Source organism: Salvelinus alpinus, chromosome 16, assembly GCF_045679555.1.
Source record: "Salvelinus alpinus chromosome 16, SLU_Salpinus.1, whole genome shotgun sequence".
NCBI classification, from domain to species: domain Eukaryota; kingdom Metazoa; phylum Chordata; class Actinopteri; order Salmoniformes; family Salmonidae; genus Salvelinus; species Salvelinus alpinus.
This window is the reverse complement of record NC_092101.1, coordinates 36573678-36589126: the sequence shown is the minus strand read 5'-3', so window position 1 is coordinate 36589126 and position 15449 is coordinate 36573678. Positions and strand designations below refer to the sequence as shown.

General features: G+C 43.9%; 1 protein-coding gene and 1 long non-coding RNA gene across 15 annotated transcripts in view; one reads left to right on the top strand and one right to left on the bottom strand.

Moving 5' to 3' along the window:
• The window catches only part of LOC139541431 (exocyst complex component 2-like), a 177581-nt gene extending 172814 nt beyond the window's left edge, over positions 1-4767 (bottom strand). For 9 of the 14 annotated variants that reach the window (XR_011668343.1, XM_071346079.1, XM_071346085.1 and 6 more), the window contains exon 1: positions 4656-4767. The gene's annotated coding sequence lies outside the window, so the exon portion shown is untranslated. Of the gene's footprint in view, positions 1-3583; positions 3602-3649; positions 3788-4655 lie in introns of those variants that run through there. The other 5 variants (XM_071346080.1, XM_071346081.1, XM_071346084.1 and 2 more) reach the window with 5 other exon arrangements.
• LOC139541435 (uncharacterized) lies at positions 3801-14889 on the top strand. Its single transcript, XR_011668345.1, has 3 exons — positions 3801-4029; positions 8893-9297; positions 10025-14889. It is a non-coding gene; the product is annotated as an uncharacterized lncRNA (long non-coding RNA).
• The last annotated feature ends 560 nt before the right edge of the window (positions 14890-15449 follow it).

Below are 15449 nucleotides of genomic sequence, written 5' to 3'. Positions count from 1 at the left end.
GGGCTCGTAAGTAAGCATTTCACTGTAAGGTCTACCTACACCTGTTGTATTCGGCGCATGTGACTAATAAAATGTTATTTGATTATTTACCATAGAACGCATAGCCCCTCGTTGATTATCCCTTACTTATTACTGTGTTATTACTGTTTTATTATAGGTTTTTAAAGGATTATTACTGTGTTATCACCCATCCCTCCTCTCCCAGAATCCAGTGTGGTCTGTCCTGGACTACCCTGTAGTCTGACTGCAAGGACTGTGAAAGCCAATGGCCAACAAACAAGCCTGTCAGCAGGGGGGACTCAGAGAGGGGAAAGAGTGGCTACCAGCCAGGTGGGGAAGAGGGGGGAGAAAAGGAATGACAGAGGTGAGACAGAAGTGCCACTGACTCCAAAAACATAACCCTTCACTCACACTCAGCGTAACTACTCAAAAAGACTGTATGAGAGGGGCCGGCCAGCAGGTGGGGGAAAGTGGAGAGAGAGAAGTGCCACTCCAAAAATATTGCCCCCATCAACCCTCCCACCCCTGCTGTAACCGCTCTGCTTCAACCAACCCTGGCTTAATCCTAAAGCAGCAACCACTGCTGAGAAAATGCCACAAAAATATAACCCGCTGTCGAGCATTCCACTAAAACAAACAAGCAGGGGCCGTCCGGCCCACCCAACATTTCCAATTAGAGCCCTGTGAGGGGGCAGGAAACGTCCCTGTGTTCTCCCCAGGGAGGGGGGTGGGAGTCACGGGTGAGGTACGCGGGTCCTAAAGGCTCCAACCAGAGAGAGACAGAGACAGCTTAGCACTGATTTCCTGTGACATGCTATGTGTCAACTAGGGATGCACGATATATCGGTGAACATATCGGAATCGGACAATATTAGCTAAAAATGCCAACATCGGTATCGGCCCGATGTCAAGTTTAATCAAATAAGAACTGTCTTATAAATGAGGGTTATTTTACATGATGACACCTAGCGAGATAGTGAGCTAGCTAACTATAGCAACTGAAACAGATTATGTCGTTTTGCTATGTTTTTGGAGAAGAACATTGTTTGCATCCATGAGTTATCTAGCTTTTTTTATGACCAGCACTGTAGGTGCGCAAGACAACTTTACCAGCATCATAGCATACGTATCGATGAATCGTTGTGACATATGAAATACGAGTGATAGTGTAATCAATGTGTAACAACTACGTAAAAAATGTTTGAACGCGTTAAATTATTATTTGACTTGCAGTCATATTCAGATCCTGATTGATCAACAAGCTTATTTGACACATCAAATAGTGTTATTTGAAACGCAAAGACCCAAACGGTATTCCATAATAATCCTGGTTGAGAATGAAATGACTGAACAAATGAACAACGAAACAGCACAGCAAGTAAGTGAAAGAAATAGGTTTTGATTATGTTTTACTGGTAATGGGGACATATGTAAATGCCAACAAAATAACATTTTGGTCATTGTGATGTGTGTGTGTGTAACCTATATTTAACTAGGCAAGTCAGTTAAGAACAAATTATCATTTACAATGACGGTGCGGACGACGCTGGGCCAATTGTGCGCCGCCCTATGGTACTCCTAATCACGGCTGGATGTGATAAAGTCTGGAATCGAACCAGGGACTGTAGTGATGCCTCTTGCACTGAGATGCAGTGCCTTAGACCGCTGCGTCCATGTGTGTGTTTTAAATCTTTAAATGTACTAGAATACTTAAAAGGCCTGCAAAAATGTTAAATATCGGTTATCGGTATAGTTTTTTTTGCCAAGGAAAATATTGGATATCGGTATCGGCCAAAAATGTAATATCAGTGCATCACTAGTGTCAACCACAGAATGATAAACACACAGCGTAAAGTTGTAGAAAATATTCAGTAACTACTAAGAAAGGTTTTAAATTTGGGGGGAATTTCAAAAAATCATTTAAAAAATAACACATTAACTGAGAGGCCTGCACACCCACCCACACAACGCAATAATTCAGATCCTTTAATAAAGCTGGAAGGGAAACCACAAGAATACCATACCTATATTACTGTTAGTCTTCATTTTCCAGTTGATGTTAAACATACTGTATTCCTAGGTGTGATAACAGGACATGGCTTGAGTCTCATTAAGTTTGTGATACCTTAAGCTGTCGACCAGCAAGGGAAAGAGCTGCCTGTGCAGTCTCTCTCTCCCCAATGCTCCAGCTGAAACAGCACACAGTGTACAATACGCAAGGACACACACACACACACACACACACACACACACAGCAACAAGGGTCTGTGCTTTGACCTTTAATTTCTGAGGGTGACACAGCAGGGGTAATGTTCCTCTACCAATAAGAAGACCCCTCAACACTGATCCAACATGAAAAATGTGGCACTCTGATACATTAAGGCAGCTGCTTGCCTATCTGACACACTTAGACCTACATCATTGAGATGATATCTAAGCTTAAAATCTTACAAAAAAAAAAAAAAGCTTACCAGTAACTTACATAAATGTAGGCTTCTGCCAAGTCTCATTTAGATCAGAAGTCTGTTAAAGCAGTTAAAAATTGATCCAAGGAGACTAAAGACATCATTGTTATGTTAGCGCTAGGCTCTGTATGCTATAGTTTCAAAACACTGACCATCTAGCTACCAATTATGGATGATTGAGAACACAGCAATATGCTGCTGTATCAGTGCAGCAGGATCATCTACCAAATGTCAATCACTAAAATCATGCCAATCAGGGTTGGCGGCTGTGCAGAGGCCGGGACAGTGCCTCAGGGCAGGCGAATCATGTCAGGCTCTATCTGATGGGGTGTAATCATTCAGTAACTGGCCATAATGAAAGACAAACAGCTCTACAGTGTGGGCTCAGCCTAACTACGCTCTGATGCAAGCAAACATTTTCATAATGATAATTTCACATTCTCAACATACTTCTATTGTTGTCATTTCCATGAATAGCAAATCATACAAGTAAGCTTGGAGGCTTGGAGAACACACACACAAACAGTAACACTTCAGCTACACTACACGCGTTGCCATCAATGTGACGTTCTATCTGCTACATAGTAACCCACCAAATTCAACTTTATTTCTCATTATTTCAATTCACAAGAACAGGCGTCAGCCATCGAGAATTAAACCTCGGCGTAACGCAAGCAGTATAGCAGCTGTCATTAATTTCAAAGGAAGTATTCCCTCAATGGCTGGTGGCAATGCCGGGCTCCCGATGGCTGCAGCGTAGCAGGGCCGTTAGACTGAGAAGGGGCATTAGCAGTTTACTAAGGATACAGCAGTGTTCGGTATTGAGGCCAGTCAGGGTACACATCAATAAAACAAAACAACAAGGGGAAATGCCTATTGGTTTGACAAGCTACTGTTTCCATTCTATCCTGCAGAGCTCCTCTACATCTGCCTCTGCAGAGTCAAATGTACACTTATAGCCCAAACACCGTGTATATTTAATGAGATTGGCATTACATATGCCTATGCATAAACATCAGACTGTTACCGTGGTTACCCCAAGGAAATTCTGTCTGAAAGAAGTCGCCCTAAAAAAGACTACAAACCAGAATGTTGAATAAAATGATATTGACACTTACTTTACCTATTGGTCCTTTTGACGGTAGGAAGTGGAGATAAAATATCCACTGTAAACTATTGTTTACCTGAGTTTTTGCGGCGACGGTTTGTATTTTCAATCTCTTGACGCATTGCTCGTGATGCACAATATGTAAACAATAGCCGAATGTAACCGAAAGTTGTGACCAAAGCAGTTTCCGTCGCAATCAACTGAAAGTGCTTGTGAAATTTGCCAGCTGATTGCATGCGACAACGTTTGGTCTGTAGTACGGTTAAACTCGGGCATTGTTTACACAATGTGCAAGTGTTTTGTCGCATGCGAATCACTTCAGAATTGTAAACACAAAACCGGAAATAGAAACCGATATACAGACCGGCGTACTGAAAGTCGGGTTAATAACACTTCCCTGTTGATATTTTTGTCTCAGATTACCTCCAACACGAGGACAAAAACAGCTGACAACAGGTAAAGTAAATTAAAATTACGTTTATTCAACATTCTGACTTGTAATTGGACTGTTCGGGAATGCTGAAGCCAACATGTTAGAGCAGGGGTTCCCACACTTTTTCACTCCCAGTAGGCAGGTAGATGGGTCAATGACCCCTTGAATGCGAAACCTGGGGCGTATTTATTACGCCGACTCTGTTTCAAAATGTTTCGGGAGCATACGAAACAGGGAGGGTCCTACGTCAATTTGTCGAATAGAAATGATCGTTTTACTTGCAAATCGACTAATGATTACATTCATATGCGCATGTCAACAGTTAAAGATGAGCAGGGTTGTTTTTTTTGACAGGTCAGTTGACACAGAGCTAGCTAGGGCAACTAACGTTAATAGCTAAACATTTCTCAAGTTCGTTCGCATAGACTCTTAAAACCATCAGACAAACATACATAGTAACGTGAGACCGTCTTGCGATATGAAGCTGGACACTGTTAGCGAACTATCGAGTTGTCTAACGTTAGCTAGCTGGAAATGGAAACAATCTTCTGAACTCTCTCTGAAGCAATATGAACTAAGACCATGATAAATAGTTAATATTTGTGTCACAACATTTAGTTAAATAAATAGATAACATAGGGTAACTTACAATTAAGTGCTGTTGAAAGAAAAATCCCAGCTAACCTTTTCCGAAATCAACTTCCAGGTTGCCACTTCCTGCAACGACCAGTCGGTGATGATATCATCACGCACTCTACTTTGCATCCCCTCAGAGCATAAGCTCACAATAGATGAGTTGAGTGAGTAAAATGTTGTATGCTGTTGGTAGTTACTCAAAACGCTTTATATAGCTAAAATGCATTTTATATTACTATATATATATATATATATATATATTACTATATATATATATATATTTTTAAAAAAGAACATGAAAATAATATAAACATGTTGGTTTGTGAACTGTCAACCTCTCCATCTTGCCACTAATAGCAGTGTTGGCCTGGGTCCAGTTAGCACAAACATAGCCTACTTTATTTTACCAAAAATTCTATAACCTGGAATATCTTTAAACCATTCTGTATTCATCTCTGCCATGATGTTTTATTTTGATAATCCTCTAGGCATAGACATAGCCCATAGTACTGTAATGAAACAGCAGGGAGCAGGTCTCGAACCCTCGACCTTCTAAGCCCGAGGTCCGGCGCGTTATCGACTGTGCCGCAAAAGCATGCTCGAACGGCAGTGTCGATATCCGCGCTTATAAACCCAGGGTCGTTAGACTACCATTACATGACACATAAGTCATTGGACGAAGGCGTCTTCTGTAGGGGGAGTTTTGTTAAGAGCCGCGGCGCTCGGTCTGAACATTAATACGCATCGCGTGCGGTACGGTTTTAGAAGCATAATGACCTTCTCTAACAAATCGGTTAGGGGAAAAAAAAAAAAGTTTAAATTGATACTTTCTTTATAGGGTTAGTGTTTCCACACGGCCATATTTACATGTTACAGAGCTTGTTTATGGAAAACAGACCGAAGACAGGTAATTAGCACAGGTTGTCTACTCTATCTGCGGAAGACAGACGGCACAAACGTGTTGTCACTGAAACATACTGTCTGCTGCAACTGTTAAGACAGTAAGTGTTTATTTTGCATTGATGTGATAGAAAGTAGAGGGATTTATATCTCTAGAACCGTACCGCAATTAAGAATCGATTCACGTTTAGAGTATTTGGCTGTTTTGGCTTCCAGATCAAATTTGCCCTTTAAACAGAACATGTAATGTCCTTGAACTAAGGAGTAACGTTAGGCACCTTTAGTCCAATATTGGGCTAGCATAGACATAGGGCTTGTTCCACATTGCAGCTGAGAGTGCATGCGACTGCCGACTGACCAGTGGCGACGTGTCATTGAGACCCACCTGTTTAGCTAAAATAAAAAATCGCTTAACAGGTGGGGCTCAAAACAGGTGGGGCTCTGCTACACCTGCCCTGAATTACGTGTCACCACTGGTCAGTCGGCAGTCTCATGCACTCTCGGCTGCAATGTCAAACAAGTCCTAGGTCTGCTAGCCCAGCATCATCCGGGTTAGGAGAGGGTTTGGCCGGCCGAGATGTCCTTATCTCATCGGGCTCTACCGACTCCTTGTGGCGGGCTGGGTGCCTGCAAGCTGACCTCGGTTGTCAGTTCGACAGTGTTAAGATGGCGCTGGAGAAGAAGGCAGATGTTTTACGTGCCCCCAGCCGATTGTGTTTTTTGTTCATTTATTTGCAACTCTGACAAGCCTGACGCGAAGGATATACTGCTTCCTCGGGAACAGGCCCCGATCTGCGTGAAGAGAAAGTGGAGAAAGAGGGGACGAAGAGAGGGCTGCCTTCTGAGAATTCGTAAGCGATCGAATAAACCCCCACTTCCCTCCATTCTGCTAGAAAACGTGCAATCCTTGGAGAATAAAATCGCTGAGTTACGCGGAAGATTAAACTACCAACCGGACATTAAAAACGGTAACATCTTCTGCTTCATGGACTCGTGGCTGAACGACGACAATATCAACATACAGCTGGCTGGTTATACGATGTACCGGCAGGATAGAACAGCGGCGTCTGGTAAAACAAGAGGTGGCGGACTATGTATTTTTGTAAATAACAGCTGGTGCATGATATCTAAGGAAGTCTCGAGCTATTGCTCGCCTGAGGTAGAGTATCTCATGATAAGCTGTAGACCACAGTACCTACCGAGAGAGTTTTCATCTGTATTCTTCGTAGCTGTTTACATACCACCACAGACGGAGGCTGGCACTAAGATAGCATTGAATGAGCTGTATTCCGCCATAAGCAAACAAGAAAACGCTCACCCAGAGGTGGCGCTCCTAGTAGCCGGGGACATTAATGCAGGGAAACTTAAATCTGTTTTACCAAATTTCTATCAGCAAAAAACCTTTACTGCACACACAGAGACACATACACAGCTCTCCCTCGCCCTCCATTTGGCAAATCTAATCATAATTCTATCCTCCTGATTCCTGCTTACAAGCAAACATTAAAGCAGGAAGCACCAGTGACTAGATCAATAAAAAAGTGGTCAGATGAAGCAGATGCTAAGCTACAGGACTGTTTTGCTAGCATAGACTGGAATATGTTCCGGGATTCCTCTGATGGCATTAAGGAGTACACCATATTAGTCATTGGCTTCATCAATAAGTGCATCAATGACGTCGTCCCCACAGTGACCGTACGTACATACCCCAACCAGAAGCCATGCATTACAAGCAGCATCCGCACCGTCTTCACTGACATTTTCAACCTCTCCCAGTCCGAGTCTGTAATACCAACATGTTTTAAGCAGACCACCATAGTGCCTGTGCCCAAGGCCTACGGTAAGCTGCCTAAATGACTACCGACCTGTAGCACTCACGTCTTTTGCCATGAGGCGCTTTGAAACGCCGGTTATGGCTCACATCAACTCCATCGTCCTAGAAATATTAGACCCACTCAAATTTTCATACCGCCCCAACAGATCCACAGATGATGCAATCTCTGTTGCACTCCACACTGCCCTTTCCCACCTGGACAAAAGGAACACCTATGTGAGAATGCTATTCATTGACTACAGCTCAGCGTTCAACACTATAGTGCCCTCAAAGCTCATCAATAAGCTCAGGACCCTGGGACTAAACACCTCCCTCTGCAACTGGATCCTGGACTTCCTGACAGGCCGCCCCAGGTGGTAATGGTAGGTAACAACACATCCGCCACGCTGATCCTCAACTCGGGGCCCCTCAGGGGTGCGTGCTCAGTCCCCTCCTGTACTCCCTGTTCACTCATGACTGCACGGCCAGGCACGACTCCAACACCATTACATTTGCAGATGACACAACAGTGGTAGGCCTGATCACCGACAATGACGAGACAGTGTATAGGGAGGAGGTCAGAGACCTGGCCGTGTGGTGCCAGGACAACAACCTCTCCCTCAACGTGATCAAGACAAAGGAGATGATTGTGGAATACAGGAAAAAGAAAACCGAGCACACCCCCATTCTCATCGACACGGCTGCAGTGGAGCAGGTTGAGAGCTTCGAGTTCCTTGGTGTCCACATCACCAACAAACTAACATGGTCCAAGCACACCAAGACAGTCGTGAAGAGGGCACGACAAAACCTATTCCCCCTCAGGAGACTGAAAAGATTTGGCATGGGTCCTCAGATCCTCAAAAGGATCTACAGCTGCACCATCGAGAGCATCCTGACTGGTTGGATCACTGCCTGGTATGGCAACTGCTCGGCCTCCGATCGCAAGGCACTACAGAGGGTAGGGCGAACGGCCCAGTACATCACTGGGGCCAAGCTTCCTGCCATCCAGGACCTCTATACCAGGCGGTGTCAGAGGAAGGCCCTAAAAATTGTCAAACACTCCAGCCACCCTAGTCATAGACTGTTCTCTCTGCTACCGCACGGCAAGCGGTACCGGAGCACCAAGTCTAGGTCCAAGAGGCTTCTAACAGCTTTTACCCCCAAGCCATAAGACTACTGAACAACTAGTCAAATGGCTACCCAGACTATTTGCATTGCCCCCCCCCCCCCCCCCCTCTTTACACCACTGCTACTCTCTGTTGTCATCTATGCATAGTCACTTTAATAACTCTACCTACTTGTACATACTTCCTCAACTAACCGGTGCCCCTGCACATTGACTCTGTACTGGTACCCCCCTGTATATAGTCTCGCTATTGTCATTTTACTGCTGCTCTTTAATTACTTGTTACTCTTCCTATCTGTATTTTTTTAAACTTTATTGTTGGTTAGGGGCTCGTAAGTAAGCATTTCACTGTATTCGGTGCATGTGACTAATAACTTTTGATTTGTTTCCTCCGCTGTCTTCCGGGTAAAGTGAGCAGTGTGTCAAGAAGCAGCGCGTCTTGGCTCTCGACCTTTGCAGAGTCCATAGTGGAGTTGCAGCGATGAGACAGGATCCTATCTACTGATTGGATATCATGAAAAAGGCGGTAACTGCATGGCCAGAAAAGTTTGACTACGTTGGCCATGCTGTCAATCCAGTAATACTTCTGCCGCGTTCAAAACAACTGGAAACTCAGAACTGCGAAATCTCACACTTCAGTGAGTTCAAGACAACTGGGAATTCGGATAAAACTAGCTCCGACTGGGAAAATACATCAAATAATTTTGAGCGGTCATCCAACTCAGAATTCCAAGTTGGGATTTCGGGACTCTTTCTAGAGCCCACAAGAAGGACCGCTTCGCCACCTTCCTGTTCAAGTGAGCACAGCACAACAAGGTGAGTCCAAAAATCTATTGTATGCTGCTGCATAAATTATGTAATATGCCAGGGAGATATGTATACTGTCTCTAAGAAAGTAATACTAAGTGTATGTAGTAAGCTGTTAGTAGCCCATGTGCATAACCTGAATAATTTGGTCCCTTTCCTCCCTCATAACTTAGCCTACTGTTCTGACTTGATGGTGCACATGTAGCCTATAGCCTGTTTTAGAGAAATGTAATCATCAAAGCTCTGCTGTTGGGACGGCTTTAGGTTTTCCCTAACAGTTTGTTGTCACCGTTTGTCACCGCTATAGTGCAATGAATATATTTTTTTGTGTTGTGTTGTGGCTTTGCTGGCATGCAGCAAACATGTTTTTTGCACTTAGATTTTACATGCTAAAATCGCCGCTGCGACTGACTGGTCTACAAATCGCCTTGCATCATAAATAACGACTCATTATTACTTGTAGATCGGTCAGTCACAATTTACCCATGATACATCATGGTTTTGATGCTCTCAAACACGGCCATAATTTGGGTTTACAGAGCACTTTCTGGTGTACATTTCTCACAATTGTTGATTGTTTCTTTGAGAATAATAGCCCTATCATCTTTATTGAGGTGTGAAATATTGACAGTAAGATATGCTTTACTGATATTGCCCTATTCGTGTTCTGTGCCTGCCAAGCACACTGTAAAAGTGTGCCTGTCTTCCTCCTTCTCAAGTCCTTGTTTCTTATTAGGTCATTCTTGACTCGCTGGCTCTTAAAACAAGGAGCCCAAGCCAAACCTTGGGATGGCAACCGTTTATTTTCCTCGTCGGAAGTGAGGTTCGTGATATAAAACTCAAACATCTCATTGTGCTGGGTGGTTCACACAGACCTGCCCAATAACCTACTGCACAGCAAACATCCTACTATTATGCAACACTTCCAGGGAGCCCTCCGGCTGAGATTGACACATGTCTGGACTGGGTTGGTTGGTTTTCTGATGGAGAAAAATAACTCACCCACTTAGAATCAATAGTTGTCTCTATATACTGTGTCTCTGTTTGCTATACGTATGTATTGGCTTAGTAAAGCAATATAAGAACATTTTCAATTAGAAATACATGTTTAAGAACTAGACAAAAATGGAATGTAAATGTACATGTATTTTCATTTGGGAGTGTTCATCTGCATTACTTCTACATCTTCTACGTCTGCATTGCTTCTACGTCTGCATTGCTTGCTGTTTGTGGTTTTAGGCTGGGGTTCTGTACAGCACTTTGTAAATTAATTTGATTGATTGATTCACCGTAGGAGTATTGGCTGTCTGGTTTTCCACCCGTTTTATTTATTTTTGGGACTATTCCATTTGCTCCATTGCACCAGGTAACCCAAATCATGCGCTGTTACTGTTTTAGAATCTTCCACAAGTTTCTCTTGGCTCATTTGTGTAGTAGTAGCGAAATGTTCTATGCATAATATTTCTGTGTAGTAGAATGTTCAATGTTTCTGTAGTAGAATGTTCCATGCAGAATATTTCTGTGTAGTAGAATGTTCAATGTTTCTGTAGTAGAATGTTCCATGCAGAATATTCCTATGTAGTAGAATGTTCAATGTTTCTGTAGTAGAATGTTCCATGCAGAATATTTCTGTGTAGTAGAATGTTCAATGTTTCTGTAGTAGAATGTTCCATGCAGAATATTTCTGTGTAGTAGAATGTTCAATGTTTCTGTAGTAGAATGTTCCATGCAGAGTATTTCTGTGTAGTAGAATGCTGAATGTTTCCGTAGTAGAACAGTTCTCAGGGTCGTGTCTGGGGTCTGTGAAAACAGGAGCTGGCTGGCGCGTCTACTTTAAGTGGTCATGAAACCCAATGGCGTGTAATGGACAGCTGGAACTTGGCGTCGGATTTCTCCCAGAATCCTTGGTCGCCGGGCCACCACGCCTCGCATGCGAATCCCTCAGAACTCTAACTTGTGGGGGAAAAAGGACAACAACAAAAAACATTACGACTCCCTCTGGACAAAGCACCAAAACCCCTCATCAAGTTCTGGAAGGAGCACCAGTCCAGTCCATGCCGGTATGCGTAATATGACACCGTTATTCTCACTTCTTGGCAAAGGGCTGCAGTAGCCTACCCCTGTGGGCTGAGAAGGCCCAAATCCTACAGAGTCATTACCCTAAATTAGCCCTTGCAGAGCCAGTCAGAGCCTAAGCATCCACTCACACTCACTGCAATGTGCTGGACCTGGGCCACAGCAATGGAGAGATGGGGTAGTCGCCAAACCAACCACCAACCGCCCAAATCACAGTTTGATCCCTCCATTATCACATTAACCCTGGCTAATTGGAAAATACGGATTCCCCAGAGGGGCGGGGGGGGCTGGGTGGCCAGGTCTTATCATACAGAAACACGCTCTGCCGTGCCTTGGACAATTTGGTGAGATAAATATGTTAGTATCAGTGCTCAGAGCTCCAGTGTGCCTGGGTGGTCTCTCCCTGACTCCCTGTTGCAGCTCTAATGATGCTGCCTGTGTCTTTCCCAGAACAAGTGGAAATGCCGCAGTGATGCACCGTGAAAAGAGAAAGGAGGAAAGGAGCTCAGGCTCCCAGCTGGCATCTATAGCATCACCAGAATATTCTCTTTGGTGTTTAGAGTATCGTTGACACTTCAGAGAGTCGCTAGTTGCAGACAGACCTAGGTCAAATACATATGTCACATACTTTCAAATACTTGCGCTGTGCTTGATTTGGTTTACCCGGTACAATGGAACCAATGGAATAGTCCCAAAAGTGCACATTTCAGTGTAAAATAGTTCAGGTGTGCTCTACAGAGAGCCAGTGAAGTCATCCTAACCCCCAGCTACACCAGGACTAGAGACCCCCCCACCCCTCCATTCATCCGTCCGTCCCATGGCACACGCTGTGTTGGCACTGTAGCTCACCCCCAAAACCATCTATTGTTCATTGTTTGTCTTTCATATTTTTTTCCCATGGGCCCCTGGCCAGCAAGAGGAAGAGCTCAATGTAAATATTACCCCCCTCCTCCTCAGCCTCCCTCCCCCTTGACACCTCCCCCATCTCCCCCCATCTCCTGGCTGTCCTCCTGCCTCTCTCTCAAGAGGGAACAGACAACCAGTGGGTGAGCACTTCCTTCCTAGTAAAAGGGGGGTGGGAGGGGAGGGGATGGGGGGGGTTCTCACTGTAGTTCAGATCCAACAGGCCACATCAAACAAGAGACAATCGATCAATGTCAGAGAGAGCACTGCTATGAGACACTACCGTTGTGTTGTCATTACCCTACCATGGGTCTGGGCTGTGTGGATGGATTGTTGGCAACAAATAGATGGAACAACATGTAGACATCAATTAAATGCGTTAAAATAGTGTAATCAAACAAGCTAAGACGAGGCTAATGAATTCATGAAGGAACACGGAAGAGTTTGCCACAAAGGACAGGGAATGGTTTTGGTGAAATGCTGTGGAGTCGGGGACTGTGCCCTGTAGCAGAGTATTATGAAGTCCATGTTGTTCTTGTTTTATGATCCAAGGTAAATCTCTCTCAGGTGTTTTAGAGCCCATATATGATGCTGTGCTTGTAATGTTGCTGTGCCTGTAATTATGTAATCTCTTCTTAATTAACTTATTCTGTTTAGGATAGCAGATTAAAAACAACTGTTAACTCTATAATGCTCACGATTGCCTTTCTGACCAAGCACAGTTCTCCTAAAGCATAAAGCATAGGACTATTATGTATTATTGTAAATAAGCAAGGTCAGACAGTGATAGTAATCAATGTATTGCCTTTGCAGGAGGTAAACAAGATATCACATTAAGTCAACAGAAAATAATTTTCTCTCAGCTTGTGACCAAAGAACACCAGAGTGTTCAAAAGTGTCAAATATCAGAACATTCATCATGTAAAGGTCATTGGTCACAGGTCCACTTCTCCACAGTAACTGCTATATGCAATACTCATGTAATAAAAGGCAATAGACCTAATATTAATAATTATAACTTCTGTCCAGTACCTGTCAACATGTAAAACATACACAGCCCTGGGTTCCAGTCAAAATTAAGAAAGGCTAAGGAACTCCTGACCCATGTGTGGCTAATCGCTAGCCTCTCCTGCATGGCTCTCGCCTGCTTTCCTGGAGGAGCTACTCACTTTCCCTGGGCTCGGGAGTGAGAGTTTGGGCGCTGGAAATCCAGGCCTATGCCAGGCTTTGGAAAAGGCCTATGCCAGGTTGGAAAAGCACTAGGATACATACAATTGGGCCGGGAAAGACGGAGAGCTGGGAGGAACAGATACCCTTTCAGTCAGCCTGCTGATGCTGCTGGGTGGAGGACAGAGCACGAGGTGAGGAAGTGGAAGGAGAGATGTAGAGAGAAGATGTAAAGGAATAGTGTGTATGACGTTGTACCTTTCTAATACGTCTCTGCCATGCTGTTGTCATAATGTTGCATTCTTCTCAGATGCTTTACCTGAAGTGACCTTTGAGGCTGGAATGTCAACACTTAGAAAGGTAGTAATTCAATACAACTGTTCAGGTTGTGTATTAGATGTTTGTTTATTAGTTGCACATCAGTCAGCTTTCTGGAGATCATATGTACGTCTAGGGTCTGAATCTGCTGGGAAAAGCTGTCTAGATAACCCTTACGTCTCTCCATAGCTTGGTCAATACAATACGTACATGTTAGGAGAGAGGGGAAGGCAGACTGATGTGTTCCCTGTGTTCTCATAAAAGCCAGTCAATAGAAAATGTACCTTTTCCTAGGGACCAGTGTTTCCCAACATGGCCGCCTGCCTGCTGCAATATAGGTCAGGTCCTTCAGCCAGTAGCCCTCTAATGGATAATGACAGTTCAGAGTGTGTGAACTGCTGTTTGTTGTTTGTCAACAGGCGGAGCGTGTTACATTGTTAATGTTTGTTTATTGGATGGGCCGATGCCAGGATGAAAGCCCGGACCCGGACTGCAATCAGGGAGACAGCAGGACGCAGCTGGGCCCTGAGTGAGGTCATTGGATTGACTGAGGTAACGTGGCGCTGAGACACTATAGTGGGGTTGGTGGTGGGTGTAAGAGGACACATTATGTGGTCAAAGATCATCAGACATGATTGGCACTATTGTCATTACTATCTGTATCCGTCACTGTGAAGGCTCATAATATCCCGGGTGTTACAACGATGTAGTAATCCAACAATGTCCTTTTAATATGAGCACACAACACTATAAAGACATGCAACCCAAATGCTTCATACTTTCATGAACTTGAACAGAAAAAGTTGAACAGTATAGTGTTATGGATGAGTCGGAGCAGAGGAAGGGAGAGGATAACTGGACTGAAGAGATGGTCTTAAATGTGGTGACCACTAATACTGTAACCACACCCCGGTGTTTCCATCCCCTAGATTACACTAAAAGGTTTAAAGCTACAGTTTGGGATTGGGGAAGCTGTTCAATGGTAATTTCCTATAGTTTCAACCAGACACAAGACATCAACCATAATGATCTTAATGACTATTAACTGGACTTATGTATACAGTACCAGTCAAAAGTTTGCAAAGCTGTCATCAAGGCAAAGGGTGGCTACTTTGAAGAATCTCAAAAATAAAATATTTTCATTTGTTTAACTCTTTTTTTCGTTACTACATGATTCCATATGTGTTATTTCATAGTTTTGATGTCTTCACTATTATTCTACAATGTAGAAAATAGTAAAATAAAGAAAAACCCTTGAACGAGTAGGTGTGTCCAAACTCATGACAAATAAATTAAACCTTTAGTATACATTAACATTTTAGAAATTTAGTAGAAGCTCTTATCCAGAGTGATTTAGAGTAGTGTACTGGTCCCCCGTGGGAATCAAACCCACAACCCTGGCGTTGCAAGCTCCATGCTCTACCAACTGAGCCACACAGGACCACAGTTTAACATGTAGGAGGAGTTGAAAGCTGCAGGAGCAGAGCGGGTGGTCTGGATGCTGTCCTAGGTCCAGGAGGGAAGAATCCGGACTATCTACTGCTTAAGTGCGTTTGATAGTGCCACCGACGCGGGCCGCTCCCTAGGACTGTGGGGTCTCGTTTTCTTTGTGGCCGACGGGAGTAAGACATTTAAACATGTTAACCCTCGCTGCGTCCTCAGAGCTTGTGCAGACCAGCTGGCTGGAGTGTTTATGG